Source organism: Clytia hemisphaerica, unplaced genomic scaffold (genome assembly GCF_902728285.1).
Source record: "Clytia hemisphaerica strain Z4C2 unplaced genomic scaffold, Clytia hemisphaerica genome assembly, whole genome shotgun sequence".
Classification (NCBI taxonomy): Eukaryota; Metazoa; Cnidaria; class Hydrozoa; order Leptothecata; family Clytiidae; genus Clytia; species Clytia hemisphaerica.
In genome coordinates this window covers 260,959-278,017 of record NW_027104095.1, presented here as the reverse complement: position 1 = coordinate 278,017, position 17,059 = coordinate 260,959, and the positions used below count along the sequence as shown (strand labels likewise).

At 33.3% G+C, this 17,059-nt stretch overlaps 1 protein-coding gene across 1 annotated transcript in view; it reads right to left on the bottom strand.

Moving 5' to 3' along the window:
- LOC136812871 (uncharacterized) overlaps window positions 1-16,135 on the bottom strand; it is a 38,977-nt gene extending 22,842 nt beyond the window's left edge. Inside the window, exon 1 of the mRNA XM_067069397.1 lies at window positions 16,066-16,135. The gene's annotated coding sequence lies outside the window, so the exon portion shown is untranslated. The remainder of the gene's footprint in view (window positions 1-16,065) is intronic.
- Window positions 16,136-17,059: the final 924 nt, after the last annotated feature.

Here is a 17,059-nt window from a genome sequence, read left to right as displayed (position 1 = left end):
AGGAAATAGCACTGTCTTTACTCACCAATCTATCTTGTAAAATTAGACCAAAGTTTACAATTTCAACGGAGAAAATTAATACTAGGTCACAGTGTGGATCTAAACCACACTGAAACGACCGCCTTCCATCACGCATCACGCTCGCGAAAGAGCGCGCGCACATTATTAACGCCCACATGTCATCTCCAGTACATTTTAGATTATTCATTGAAAACAGATTCCAATATAGTCATTTTTCATGTCTCGATTATTCAATTCCGAATAAAAAACATTCAGAGAAAAAAAAGAGAAACACCTGGGTAATCTAGTTAAAAAAACCGAAAGTAAATGGTAGACGAAGTAATGAGCCAAGGCAAAACGAGATTAGCGTACCACTATGAAAGAAACCGCCTCCGGCGGTCGAAAAGATTATATGAATTTAGACGTATTAGATTTCTTTAGATGGAAATCCTAGAACAGTTTTCTGTTAGATCGATGAATGAGAAAGGCACCGTCTTTGAGTAAGACCCCCTTCCCGCTCTAAGACCCCCCTTCCCGCTCTAAGAGGGGTCTCCACTTTTCTAGCGAAAAAAGACCTTTGTAGTTGAGTAAACACAAGATTTTCCGTACCTTTAGGAAAAACCCTTTCCGATTTCATGCCGGTTGTCCCGATGAATAGCAGATGGATCCCGGAAAAGTCAGTGGAACCTTAGTGCGGGAATTAGGCTTTTTAATGAAAAACGGTGGTAGAGTTTTAGTTCTATTGTTCAAGAGTTTTGTATACTGAGAATCAAAGACATTTTCAGCTCGCTGGAAAAATAGTTAAACTATAGCCAATTATGATATCAGTCATGAACTAAAAAGAACCACCATTATTATAAATAGCCATTAAAAAACAAAGCTGAACAAAACAATTCTACAGGTATGGACTTGAAAAAGTGACAATTCAAAAAACTTTAAAATACTAAATTTACTTAGATTTGATCATAAAAAAACGTTACCCAACTTTATATTTCAAATAATCTGAGAAAATATATTTACCACCTAGTAAACTTCAACCAACACAAGAATGCGTTATAAGTTCTAAAGCATTCAGTTTGTAGATCAGGAAATTTCTTAACGAAACACTTTACAGTCATGTTTGGAAAGTAAACATCAAAGTTAACTAAAGTACACGAATTCTCCCTTAACTACAACATCCAGTGACGTCATTTTCAAAACAATTTCAATGACCAGAAAATGACACGTCCTATATATAAAACTAAATTTTAAAAGAATGCTGAAAATTCGCAAATGTAGAGATTTGTACTCTCTGAAAAAGTTTCTTCTAAAAGTAACTGAAAAAAAGCCATTGCCAGTAGATCATTAGAGCCATTAGGCCGGTTGGCGGAAGGTTTTGTATACGGGCCCATTTCTCAAAAAAACTATAAAACTTAGATGAAATTTATTATGCTGTGGCTTAGTTTGGTGTTTTTCAGATATGTCTGAACCAATTTTAAGAAAAAGGATCCTGTACAAATGATTATATCGAAAAGTCGATATCACTCTCGGCTAGTTGGCGGACGCTTGGCTAGTTGGCGGACGACTTTTAGTTCAGTAAAGTGCACAAATTCTCCATACCGAGTGACATCATTTTCAAAACAATTTCAATGAATAAAAAATGACACATCTTCATAAAACTAAATTTCAAAAGAATGCTGAAAATACTGTACTCTCTGAAAAAGTTTCTACAAAAAGTAACTGAAAAAATTTGAAAAAAATCATTCGACAGTAGACCATCAGTTCGTTAATAAGCTATGAATTAAAATAGTCAAAAATGTTTAACCCCAACTTAGTATCTAAGTTACAAACAACTGTTACCCCAATAAAAAGCTAAACTTGTTAAATCTTTTAAAATTACCTTAAAAGGTAATATTTCTTTTACTGATATTATCGCTAAAACAATTTTTAAGACTTGAATAAAAAGCCAATGAAAAAAAATGTCTACGTTGCTATAAAACCATAATAGTTTTTTATCGAAATTAGAAAAATATACGATTTTTTAGAAATATAAAAGCGCTAAAAAATTAACGATTGCTTGCTACTTTTTAACTTTTTGGATGATTGTTAGTTTTTTGTAATGAAATGTTGATACGAATGAAATATGATAAATGATTATCGGTTTAAGGTGAAAACGTGGAAGACTACATACGTGATTAGAAAAGAGTCTAATCCTGTCTTACTTTGGCCCGGCGAATAAATTACGCGAAAAAGTCCCCAATTTTTGAATCAAAATTATTTAATTTGTCAGTTACCATTTGCCAGTTGCATTTTCATGTAAATAATTTTAACACTGAAACTAGTGTTAGCATTTATTTGTCATTCACAAACTGCCGGCCAAAACAAAACAGAACCCATCATTTTTTAAACCATCACATCGACATCCATAATTATCGTTCGTGTTAAGGAAAAGTGTCCTACTAACAAGGAAACAGTGAAGAATAAACAGATTACTAAACAAAAATTGAACAAAAATTGAAAACAATGAACAAGGAAAAGTCTGTGGCGATTTAAAAACAAAATGCTGGTTAGCCCAGAATCATCTTACTGGAAGGACACCTATGCTTTCGATGAGCTGTATCGTTTACTATCGCACCCCTGTCTCACAGCCCCGGTGGAAGTCTTTTCCTCAGTGGGGATAAAAATTCCTATTGAAATTCCAATGGGAGTAGAAATTCTATTGTTCAAAGGCTAAAAAGTCCAGTGGGGATGGTTTTGGAGTGCAGTTTTTAAACATTTAATTTCGAGTGGGGATGAAATCTAAGTCAATTATCTAGTGGGGCTGAAATTACGGGGTATTTTCCTACCGGGGACGAAATTTTTGCCAGATTTTTTGGTGGGGCTGGGGTCCTAACGGGTCTAGGGTCCTAGCGGATCTGTGACACAGGGGTCTACTACTTATAAAACATGAAAGACAAGAATATACACTGCACAGAATTCAGTTAAACTTTATTGAAATCAACCTCACTTGAAATCGAACCCAAAAATTTGTAATCATGAATTTCTCGACCATACGTTGAACGAGGAACCGACTTAAAATTTTTATCTACACTAGACGGTTCCCGTCGTCTACATATGAAAAAATCTGTCACATGTTTATGAAAAGCAGAAGTCTGAATTTGTGATATGGGTTTTTCGAAAGTTGAAATTGACAAAAAGTATTTGATGGTCGAGCAAATATCACATAATTGGGAAAAGACCTAAAACAGACAAGACTTTTTATTTGAAAATTTTCTGGATTGACGATAAAATAATATTTTAAGCAAAATGTTAGACACTTTCAAACGATTTATAGAACTGTTAATGAATCTGACAGTTCAGCAGGTAATTGATCCATTGGTTACAAAGACTCAAAATTGTGCATTGCATCTAAAAAAAATCCAATAGATTTCCAACCAAACACAATATTTTCAACCAAACAAGACAACATTTTGTAATATCTTTTTGTCTGAGCAATAGAGTCATATTACCGCACCGTACTAGGGTCAAAAAGAAAGAATTTATGTGACTTGAGTTGACTAACACCACATTTGAAATTCTAACTATTTCATGAATGATATATTTCACAGAATAAGAATATGATAATGCACGTTTTTAATATAGAAACATAAATCGATTCCCACGGACATATTTTTCAAAATTTCATCAGATTTTCACCCCCAATACGGAAAAACTGGTCGAGAAGTAATCCACCTTTTGGGTGAATAAAACTTGACTTGGAAAAATAGAACTCATATTACTTTTATGGAAAAAAGCTGATTTATATCCGCCGATTATTAGATGTTTAAAGCCTTTAGAGACGACAACTCGTTCTCTCTCGCTATACATAATCGCTATCCCTGACCGTTTTGCAACAAGGAGTCAAATCAACAAGGAATTGGGTGCTTGATCAAATATTTTACAATTTATCACTTCATGACTTGCAAAACAATATCAACAGTTAGTAAGAAGAAAAGATTAACCCTGGTCAAATCGCTAAAGTGAGAATTCTAATTCTTCGATTATACTAGGTCAATAAAGAAACATTGTCAAATATCAGCTGTAAAAGTCTGTAAGAAAGATGATTGCTGCACAAAGGGAACTTTAAGAATTTTGGACTAGATAAATACCATACACGTTTTTTTATAAGAACAAAATATATAAGAACATAAGGCTTCGATGACCAAAATATTCAATTCAATAACATTTTAAGGCTTTGCGGACTCTAAAACACCCGATTTCTTAGGGACAATGGACAAAAATACTCACAAAATGCTGCAATAATAAGAACATAATTGAGAACATTTTTAGGCTTCAAACTCAAAAAGTTAAGAACATCCGAAGGCTTCAAAAGTTTTGGATGCTCTTATAAAAAAAACGTGTATATCCCTAATGACAAAAAAATGACATGTTGCAGCATGGCACAAACCACGAATACAAGGCTACTTTTTGATTGATATCCAAAAACTACCATGGGAAAGTCCCTGAATAACCAGCTTTTCCAAACTGGCACATACACGTTTTTTTTTTTATAAGGAACCTTAACTTTGCTCTGAGCCTGGAGTTCCTTATTTTTACAGAGAATTTCAGCCTCAAAGTTCCTTATCGAGTTCCTTATTTACATAGCTGCTAAGTTTGGATAAACATCTCTTACTGATCCTTAAAACTTGTTTTTTTATTCTCAGCCTGAGCAGTTCTTTAACAATTCCTTATTTTTTGGACCATTTTCAGCCTCGAGTTCCTTATAAACGTGTTCCTTATAAAAAAAAAAACGTGTACATCAATAACTTTGAATTAGAAAAAAAAAGGATTTTTCTTGAATTAAACGCTTATACTAAGAAATTAAAAGTTCAAAGGTTGAATCTATAGAACAAATAGTAATACGTAAGAATGCAAAACTAGGAAAAACTCGTGAAAAAGCTTTTGTGAAAATTGCTACAAATAAAATTCATGCAAATTTGGAGACATTGTATCGAAAAAATATCCGGAAACGATTAAGCAATTATTTAGCTTGTAAATAGGTATTGTATTAAATGATAGCGCCTACTTTTAATTTTTGATCATTAAGCTCTGAAGCAAATAGGAGCTTGAGGAAGAAACAGACTTTACGTAAAGTAGGAAATGTTATATATTGTAACGCTATAAGTTCAAAGAACCGTGGACAAAAATCGACAAAAGTTTTGAGAAGTCTCTCTAAGGGTCAATTTTCGGTTTTTGGCTCGGAAATAGCCGTCACCTCACAAACCAAGTACCACCCCCCCGGATGTTAGCCTAATCGTGATCACGACACCAAACCTTTAAGGGCTCTGACCATAGTGAATTTTTAATATTTGCCACTTACAAAATATGAATTTCTGCCTGATGTAGCGGACAAAACTTTGACATTTTATATATTTTCTGTTAGGCCAACCATCCGTGAGTCTGAAAATTTAAGAATCGCAATGAAAAAATTTCTGATGAAGAAGAAAATGAAGACTTTTGCGAAGAAGAGTATTTCAACTTTGAAGAGCTTAGTTTCGGCGAGGAAAAAACATTTTGAAATTTTTTTTGCGGTAGATGGTGTATCTTTTATCGAACTAAAATTATTTGTTTTCGAAAATTTTTCTAAAAGCTTATATTCGCTTCAAAATCTTGAAAATAGTGCTTTTTGACCAATTTTCCATCCCAATTTTTCATAGAAAAACAACCATAACTTTTGATGTATTAATTTAGAAGAATTTGCCGAAAAATTTAAAACAGTTCAATTCTTTGCAGACAGTTTGAAAAAACTTCGAAACAAAAAGGTTAATTACCTATTAAAACTTAGCACTTTTTAGAAAAGAAGGTGATGCAACATATTATTAACGTCTTTTCAAAGTTCATAGCGTCATTTTTGCAATTAAATTTTTAATTACTCTTTAAGGGATTTGATTAAAAAGCAATTTATAAAGGCAATTCTTTGTTAAAAGTTTTAAAAAACCTAAAAAATAACTTTTATGTTCAAATACTAAAATCAATATTTCGACTAATTCAGAGACCTTAAGAAGAAAATAACAAAAATGTTGTAGTGTACGAAAGATATTATAAAAGCAAATCAATAATTTTACTTGAATAGATACATCAACCACCAAACTTTCAATTTTCAATGATGACTTTCAATATTCTATCTTTGACTCATCATAATCACTGTTAGCAGCCTCATCCGAAAAAAAGTCAATACAAAGCCTCCTGAACAAACTTTAGAACAATAGATTGAAACAAAACAATAGAGTAAAAAAAAAACATTAAACAACACAAACACAAAGAAGAAATAAAGAAATGATCGATATAAAGAAAAGAAGAATTATTATCATTGGCCGAATTTTCATCAAAAAAGGGTTGAAAGCAAACTGACAAACATTAGTATCATCATTAACATTAGAAGAACAAATTTGCTTCTTTGTTATTTTCTTTGATGGCTCGAAGGAACATTGTTATAAGAATATCCAAAATTTGCCTTTGAATGTTCTTAACTTTTTTAAGTTTTAAAGCCTAAAAATGCTCTTAACTAGGCTACGTCATATCTTCCTTCGTTTCGAGCGTAAAACTCTTACTAGTAAGGCCTTGGAGCTGTCTATTGTGTAGACTAGCTCTTAACATGTTCTTATTTTACCTATTTCTATATACTTTTGTCCATGTTCCTAAGAAATTGGCTGTTTTTGAGTCCGCGAAGCCTTAAAATGTTCTTAACTTGTTCTTAGCATTATGGTCATCGAAGCCTTATGAGTTATATTCTTATATAGTTTGTTCTTATAAAAAACGTGTATTTTTTTAAGCATTGAAGGGACATTAAAAAGGATCCATAAAATAATAAGTTGAATAAACTTTGTCTTTCCCAAAAATTTCTAACCATAGTGTATAGCTATTTCAATCAATAATACTTCTGGTTTTAATTTTAAAAACTAAGTATAATATGGAGAACAAAATATTCTTATCTACTACTTAGATTCATTCGATTCTCCGACAACTATTTTATATAATACCCAAAATTTTTGAAGCCAAAGATGTCCTTAACTTTTTGAGTTAATAAGCCTTAAAATGTTCTTAAATTGTTCTTTATTTTGACCATCGAAGCTTTTTTATGTTCTTAGAAAAATTATTAATGCCTCTATTTTATTTAACAATTAATATAATCATGAACATATAAACGACTGGACGTCTATCTTTTATTGTCTCTTTGAAGCGAGCTTCGTTGCCGCCTGTATTTCAAAATTGGTATGAAAAATCCGACAATATTCCGTCATAATTTTATTTCGTTGAATTATTTAGGTAAAAGGATTGATAGAGCTTGAACATTACTCCTAATGCACAAAAAATTATTTCAATTTTTTCACAGTTTGAAATATATTCTATCGACATTTTCAACTCCATGCAGAATTTCAACTGCGGTGTATATTTGAATCCCTTTTGCACTCCAATATTTTTATGACTTAAAAAAATAGCTTGCCAAAGTTGAGAGCCTTTTCATAAGAATATCGAAATTAGAATGTGACACTCTCTAAAATTATTAGACACTTTTAAGTCAAAATTTAGAAAATTAGTCGGAGTTTTGACAAGCTACGATTGATTTTGCCTCTGTTATCTTTGTTATGATATAGATAAACGACTTGAGAAGAGTAAAACAACAGAGACTTTTGTCGAAGTTTTGACGTTGTTAGCAAGGTATTCCCAAGTGGTATATCATCAAAATCTATTATTTCATTTTATGCTTTTAACGAGGCGGCAACGAAGCTAGCAGCCTTTTACAAAAAGACAAAGGAGATGGATGTCCAGTCGTTTATATGTTCATGATATAATATACTTTCTCCCCCATTTCAATACACTCACGAACTTACCACAACCATAATCCACGTTCAAAACAACTCAAAAAATTCGAAAGAATAAGTGACATACTCTGAAACGAGGCGATATGATACATGACTCTACTATTGACAATTCTTACTAAAACCTTGTTAGCAAAATATCTGAATCAATAGACTTAACTTATGAGTACTTTCAAGTCAAGGCTTTGTCCGAGATCAACAAGGTACATTGGAGTCTCCATAACTCGAACACGCACTGGTTTCAGTCAAGAAAACTTCGAGTTATGGAGTAAAGTTTATAAGATATTGTAAACTGAAGGGACGAGAAAACTTGATTGAGTTAAGGAGACATTCGAGTTGTAGAGGTTCGAGACTTCACTGTCATATTTCGAAGAAACCATAAATAATTTTCTTTCTAGAACGGCAAAATTATTTCCAAAATATTGGCAATAAACTCACAAACCAAGTTTTTCAACGTATACAGTAAAACAATTCCAAAATTTCGAAATGAACAGTTACATATATTCATACTGTAAAACGAGGCGATATGATACATGACTCTATAATGACAATTTCAAAAAAAACTGAAAAACATTCACTTAAAAAGATAACAGACACTTAGTTTTTGTTTCTCAATGTTTTTATAATGTTTTATCCACAATACGTCATGTTTTGAAAAACAAACAACTTAACAATGGGAAAGTAAACAATGTATAATTGTCTGCTATATATTACTCCTCCTTTAATAACTGTTTTTAAAAGTGCCGGCGCGGGCCGCGGTTCGGAAACAGACCTTAAACATCTTATCTGGTACTCGATGTAGAAATTTTCTTCCGACACGCTAAAGCTCTGAAGGTCGGGAAAATTTTAACATCTGGAACCTTTGGGTTACCATTTTTCTTTTTTTCTGTAAGGTTTCTCAGGCAGCAGAGATTTTCATGCTAAATTCAGTCGGGTGCAACCGATAGTCAAGCACAAAGGTAAGGACCAGTAGACAGCGTGATGCGGTACATCAAAGATAACACTATAGTCCCGATGGTATATTGCCGCCCTCGACTTAGCGTGGGCGGCCGCCAATACGCCATCGGAATATCAGATAATTAAACATCGAACGAGTTGCAACTGGTGTTGATATCTCTTTTCATTAAGGAAAATTTGATATAAAAATGAGGCTCAGTTTTGGCTTAAACCTACCTAAGGGCAATACCACCCTCAGAAGAGTTGGTTGAATAATGATTTTTAAGCCCCTTTTTAGTCAATGAGTGAATTGCTTCTTAAGAACAATTGAACAAGTCTTAAAATCACGATAAAATAAGACCTGTCGAAGCTCAGCCAGAATTTACTGGTTCTAATTTTATTGAAAAGGCATGTATAATTTGGGTAAGTAAAGTAAAAAAAGTGAAAATTACCTCATAACAGATCCTATTTTAAAGGAACCGCATTGCTTTTTGCTTTTGAAAAACGAAAGCGGTTGTGTTTTAATTTAATTATGTTTTTGATCGAGAGAATATTTTGATGCGAATGTTTAACAAAAGTGTGCAGATACTTAAAATATCAGGTTCCACCACTTGAGATACTGTACTTCTACCTGATAGTTGATTGTGGATTGAATGCCATGAAATTTCCATTTTTTTTCAACTTACTCTCAGATTACTTAGGGTTAAGCGAAGCATTTTCAAACTATGAAATATAAATTTTAATATAATATTGGAGATTCTTCTTAAAAAATAGCATAACTTGCCTTTGTAGATCGTCTTACGGAGCTTACTTTATTAGTAACTAAAACTAGGGTCTGATCAGAGGATTAGCTCTAGACTAGTTAGCTCATATTTACTCAATAAAACTTTCATTTTCAGCCTCATTGTGCTTTTTCAGTTATTGTTTTTTTATTTTATACTTTCTTTTCTTTATTTTTTCACTGAACTATTTGCTTTAGCAAAGAACGAATTTAGTTTTTTAAACCAGTCTTTCAATGCTGACGCTGGCCTGCATAACTCCCACAGTAGCGTAGACAGGAGGGGCGCAAAATTTGTGTAGGAGAGCAGATTTTATGACACTGTAATTATCTACTCATAATATAAAAAAGATAATCAATGTGTCATAAAAATCTACTTTAATGGGATGAACCTTCGCGGCGATTAAATTTCGCGGTTGAGCCTATCCACGAAATTCAAAAATTTCGCGGGGACTTAATTTCGCGTGTGGCACTATTGGGTGGCAATATTTTCACGATTTTTTGACTACTACTGTCAAATCATGCATGTTGGTTGTTGAAAAATACACTATTTGCGCTTCTTTGATGCAAGTAACCATTCAAAAAATATTTATTTCACATATCTTGAGTATTGTTTAGAAATATTTCGCGGATGAGGCTCTTCCAAATTTCCAATGGGAATTAATTTCGCGGATGACACCCGCGAAATCCGCGAAATTTAATCCCCGCGAAAGTTTATCCCATTAAAGTACTCTCCTACACAAATTTGGCGCCCCCTTGTCTACGCTACTGTCCCATCATAAGATCTACGGGTTTCAAACAACCTTATAGAAGATTCACTCTCTGGTAGTCTTTGTTTCCCAATCAGAAAGATTTTATCCATATCAACAGCTTCTGAAAAAATTCTCATATGCTTGTGATTAGAAGTGGCTTGTTAGATACCCCAAAACTAATTTTCGAAACAAGTTTTACATTTAAAGCCTTTCCACTACATACACACATTAGCTCTGACTAATGGTCCCAGTTAAAATCAAAATTGCATCTAAACTAAGTATCCTCTTGTTGTGACCAAAATGAGAAATTAGGTCTTGCTGACCTCTTGTTATGACCATGAATAACTAATTACTCTAAAGTAAAATTTTGAATACAAATGCTTTTTTTTATAAGAGCCAGTAAATTTTGGCTCATGAGCTATCGACTGTTCTCAATGTTTTGAAATTTACAGGCTTATAATGTTCTTACGAATTCTTACAATTAGTTTTTTTTATTTAAAAAAACTTAAGGTGAATTGAAAATCTGTTAAAAATATTTTAAAATCAATAACCGTTTTAGTAAATTCTGAAATCTGAGGCTCAGATTATTCTTAATTTGTTCTTAGGTTTTGGCTGATTTTCAGCATCGTGTTCTTATAAAAAAACGTGTAATATGAACAATGTTTTAAGTATAAAAAGGGGGAGGGAAATCTATTAAAAATGATAATCTTATAATTATAAAATCTATGTTAAACATTTTAAGTCGTTTTTATTTTGTGTTTTTCAAAGGTCTAACTGTCATTCTAACCAATTATGTAATTGAGCTAAATTTGTTAATGAAACATGAGAGTCATACGATTAATCACGATTTAACAAAATATTTGAAATATTGAAATCAAGTTTATCCTGAAATAAAATTACAACTCAAGTGAATAAAATGAACCCCCTTTACTACCCCCATATACACCCCCCCATATACACCCATCCCCCCCCCCCCCCATATAGACCCATCCCCCATATATCCCCCTATCCCCATTCCCCCATATATACCCATCCCCATCCTATATATCCATCCCCCATATACCCACCCCCCCTATATACCCCATCCCCCATATATACCCATTCCCCCATATACACCCATCCCCCCATATATACCCATCCCCCATATATACCCATCCCCCATATATACCCATTCCCCCCTTCGATAATGAAATCATTATCCCCCCTTTTTTACAGAAAATCTGTTTGGAAGGAAAATCGCTCTATGCACCACCAAAGTGATAAAAGATCAAATTTCATTCAGTCACGAGCCAACAATTTCACGAGCCAACAATTTCACAATACAACAAAATAATTTATCGACATTATGCACATTTTTGTATTATTGTTGGTACATTTTTACTTTAAAACAGAATGTAGCCATTTGTATATGATTAATTGACCAAAAATTCTAACACCCTCCTTTCTTATTTGATCTCGCACTGCATTCCCATCCCCCCAATTTCTTTGGGCAGATCTTTGTATCCCCTACAAAGGTCCAAAAAATTTGGTCTAACCGCCTCCACTATTTTAAAGTTGGGGTGCAAACTATGACACTATTTTTATAAGAAAAATTCTAGAATAACAATGAGTCTCCAAAATACAAAAAAAAAAGATTAAGAACAATACTACGCCTGGAATGGCTTGAATTTAAAAAGCACATTAAGGGTCAAAAATTGGTGTATATAATATATGTACAAAAACCATGTGCATTTTATCCGACACCCGTTGGATCTTAGGATTGAAAAGTGTTGTGAAAAGAAAACTTTAGCTCCACAAAAAGATGTTGAAAGACGAAAGGCTCAATCATTGTCAGTATACACTTTTTTCTTTTATAAGAACAACTTTATAGGAACATTGAGACGCAAAATCACAAAATAGTCCCGCTGCTGAGATCAAAAAAGTGGCTAGAAAACAATTTCCGTGACACACATCTTAGAACTAACTTTTTTTGGTAGAAACTCACGAATTAGTATATGTAGATTCCAAAATCAAAATGTTTCCACGATATTATCGTGCAAGTAACGAGTAATTGGCGATTTTTTGCATTTCCAGGCAAAATTGCAAGGCCTGGAAATTCATGATTTTTGGGGGGTCTTCAAATTAATAAAAGACCTATATCACATGATAGAGCTCTTCAAACTGAGCAAAAAAGTGTATTACACCAAAGTCCCAACTTATCTAGATCAAAAGTTATGGGCCTATTTGTGGTCAAAAAGGTGTGTAATTTTGCATAAATTAATGTAGATTGTGGGGAAATCCCCTGTTTTTCATCAGTTTTTTACCACAAATAGGCCAATAAATTTTGATCTAGGGAAGTTGCGATTTTGGTGTAATACACTTTTTTGCTCAGTTTGAAGAGCTCTATCATGTGATATAGGTCTTTTATTAATTTGAAGACCCCCCAAAAATCATGAATTTCCAGGCCTTGCAATTTTGCCTGGAAACGCAAAAAATCGCCAATTACTCGTTACTTGCACGATAATATCGTGGAAACTTTTTGATTTTGGAATCTACATATACTAATTTGCGAGTTTCCACCAAAAAAAGTTAGTTCTAAGATGTGTGTCACGAAATGAAACATTTATCGACCTCAGCAGCGGGACTAAAAATATAAGAACAATTTAAGAACAATGCTGAGCCTGGAATTACTCAATTTCAAGCAATTTACGAGTCAAAGTAGTAAAAATTGAGTATAGATCCTAAAATACTTCAATTTCACCCTATAAATAAAAACAGTTGGGCCTCACCAAAAATTAGCAGGTAGCTGCATGGCTCGCACCCCCCCCCTGAGCGGGGGGAGCTACACCTAAAAATTGCCAAGAAAAGGATCACTCTAAGTAACCACCATTACTTGCACTTTCAGCCTAATAGCTCCAGGTCCTCAGAAATTTCAGAAATAAAGTAAAATAAACTTAAATAAAAATTTTTCAATTCTGTTTTGATTTTCTGTAAGCCATAAGAAAGTGTACACTAAAATTGCAATTAATAACTTTTAAAAAATATATAAAGATTTTTCAATTCGGTTTTGATTTTCTGAAGCCAAAAAGAATATCTTTAAGAATTTTCTAGTTTTTAACATTATATACCAATGAGATTTACTTTTAAAATCTATACTTAGATTAGTGAATTTCAAAAATATATATTTTTTGAAACATCCCTATCGATGTAAAATCTAAAACTTGTCAAAATTTGAACTGTATGAAGTTATTTAAAATGCCAATTTTAAGATGAGATTTTACAGGGTTTTTCCCAGATTTAATGACATTGCCTGCATAAAAAAGTCATAAAAGCTGATTCAGCAGGCGTATACATGTTGGTGCTAAAATAATTATTTAAAGTCAAAAAGTTGCAGAGTGCTAAAAAAATTTTCAGTGAGCTATTAGCAAAAAAGCGCCAGGAAGTGGGGTTGTTTAGCATAATTTACGGGAAAGAAAAAAAGGATCTAGCTGAAACTTTCTCCAGACCTTCTCTATAGGATGGTTATGCCTCAGGAAAAAATCCCCTAAAATCTCACTGGTGGAACATCCCTTTTTTGGACAATTTCTATTTTCCCCAGGCAAAACCCTAAGGGCGAAATTTTTTGAAAATTTCGAACTCATTTTCAGACATTATCAATTATACCATTCGAAAGCTCTCGAAAAACTATATAGAAAACTTTTAAACGGGTATAGCTGATTTCATTACCTAACTCAAGATAATTCACGCAGAAGATGCTATTTATGGTCAATTTTAGACCAAAATGTGTGGCAAAAAGTAAACTTGCGCATGAAATATCTCGAGTTAGGTAAGGAAATCGGCTAGTCTTTTATATAGTTTTTTGAGAGCTTTCGAATGATATACTGTACTTGATAATGTCTGAAAATAAGTTTGAAATTTGAAATTTCGCCCTTAGAATTTTGCCTGGGGAAAATAGAAATTAGAAATAGAGAAAGTCTGGAGAAAGTTTCAGCTAGATCTTATTTTTTTCCTACAAACAGCCTGTATTTTTGTAACACGACCACACTACAGGGTGGATGCAGAAAGTGAATGAACAAATGCACTTTGGACACTTTGGAGCATAAAATCAAACATTAGACAAACATTTTTGACACCCTAAAAGAGAGATATATCCCAAATTTTGGTGAGCTTTTATTTCTTGAATCAAAAGTTATGATGGAATGAATAATTAAGTTCTGGGGGGGGGTACTTGGGCAAAAAGTTAGAGCCATAGGGTCTCTTTTTTACACCCTAAATTGCTCTCACAGGGGTACAAAATTGAAAAAAATATTCTTTGATAGGATCCTAGAAATGTCTAAAAAAGTCATGGGCAAAATTTTGTCCCTCAAAGGGTTGTTTTTTTAACTTTGCCTAAAATATGTGCCCCCTCACCTTGCGAACCCACCTTTGGCCGGGAAAAATTACTTTCAGAAAGTGTTTAATAAGAGGCTCCCTCCGAGCAGACCCAAATTTCAAACATTACATGATTCATGTAATTTTTTTCAAAATTCAAGCATGCTTGCAAATTTGTCTCCAGTTTCACCATTTCACACAAACCTGATTTTTCAAAAATTGGGAATTTTCAGGAAAGATCAAGGAAACATTTGAAAATTGGGAAATTTACATATTATCAGTGGAAAAACAGAAATTTCATGTTTTTACGCAAAAATATTGCAGATTCATCTTTTCACGCAATACCGTCAACTGCTCTAACTTGGGACTATCTGACAAAACACGGGACCGCAATTCTGCCACCATTTCACTGAACCTCCAGAAGTCATTTGATTTGAGTTAATGAACGGAGTATTAAAAAATACACAATTTCTCTTTCGATTTTACAGTAAGTGAAAATACACACCAGATATGCAACAGTCCCATGTTTCGACCAATTATGCCCAAGTTAGAGCAGTTGACAGTAGTTGTTTTGGCACACGTGATGGTCTTTTGAATAACTAATTACTCCACAACAGTTATATACCTAGAGACAAGATAATTTATCATGTTTTTATTAGGCTGAAGGAAAGTGATGTATGGGGAGTAATTACCGTGAGATTGGGTAACTTGCATCAGTGGAGGCTAGCATGTATAGCCCTCAAATGAATGACCTAGCTGGTCATTAAAATACAACTACGCAGCTCCGCTTGCAGCTCTACTCTACCATTTTTGTTTTGATTTAACTTTGTATTTTAATGACCATTCATTTGACTTGAGGGCTATGCATGTTAGCCTCCACTGATGCAAGTTACCCGATTTCATGGTAGTTATTCAAAAGACTGTTGCGTTTGCCAAAATATCTATCTAAAGGTGGATTTTCATGTTCATGCAAGTTTTTTCAATAGACCTTTTTTCAAAGAGGCCACCCTGTTGAATAATTATTTAGTCCAGCAGAAAAACAATGATAAAACCATGCATAATTATTACAATAATCATGGTACAGTAATTATGCATGGCTCTATCATTGTTTTTATGGCTGGACTACATAATTATTCAACAGGACGTCCTCTTTGAAAAAAGGTCTATTAATTCACCCATATTCACGCAACAGAAAAAGTCCATTCCAGCATTCACCCAATCACAATTTTAAGACATTGAAAATCATCCTATCAAGATCAATAGTGTCTAGCAACTTTTTAAATATGCTGTGAAATTCGAAATTCAAAGGGAATAGTTGCCTGCATCTCAGAAAATTAGAAGAAGATTTGTTTCTAAAGTACTCATTTATAGTCTCAATAATTTCAAAATAAAATAAAAGTGAATATCTTACATTCTCTTCCAGTAAAACAACGTAAAACACAGCGAGGCCTGTCTCCTGAAAATTTGTTTCAAAACATCAGTCTTTCTGTGAACAAAAATATTCTTTGATTCTGTGTTTATGTCGGTTTTTCCATTATGTAAATACTCAAATATAAGCCATGAGATCCTCTTCTTTGAAAAATATGCATAAAAGAAGCAAGAAACATACACAAACTTTACTTTTCACACCAGAAAACCAACCAAGCAAAAACCCTCTGAAAACCTCACCGCCACATGTTTTCGAATCTCGTGCCAAGGTGTAAAATTTCTCTTGCTACACAACAGTGTCTATTAGTTGCGCGGCAAAAAGGCTTTTTTTTATCGAAACAAAAACACGTGTACATACGAACATACACGTTTTTTATAAGAACATCTAAAAACTTCGAAGCCTTGATTGGGATGATCTTAACTTTTTGAGTTTTAAGCCTAAAAATTTTCTTATCATGTTCTTGTTTTCGCCATTTTTGAGTATTTTTGTCAATTTTCCTAAGAAATTCGGTGTGTTATAGAGTCCACACAGACACAAAGCCTTAATATTTTCTCAACATGTTCTTAACATTTTTGTCATTATGTTCTTATATGGTCTGTTCTTATGAAAAATATATATATTTCAAAACAGTTTTCTAAATTGATGATCAAAAATTATGACTGTTTTTCTTCGAAAAGTTGGGATGAAAAATTGGTCAAAAACCACTATTTTCAAGATTTTCATTGCGATGCGATTTTAAAATTTTCTGATTCAGGAATAAATTGCAATCACGGGCAAAAGTTTTACCCAGAGCCAATGTTGTTTTTATTGGATTTGGAGAGTCTGGGGTAACCGCAGTCCAGCAGCCACAATCAGTGACAAAATACTTGGCACACAAGGGAAATTCACCGGGGTGTTTTGAAACCACAATCGATTTGTAAGTGCTCTAAAGTAGGTTCGAAGGGTAGAGTTTTAACTCTGAGTTTTAACGCTAGAC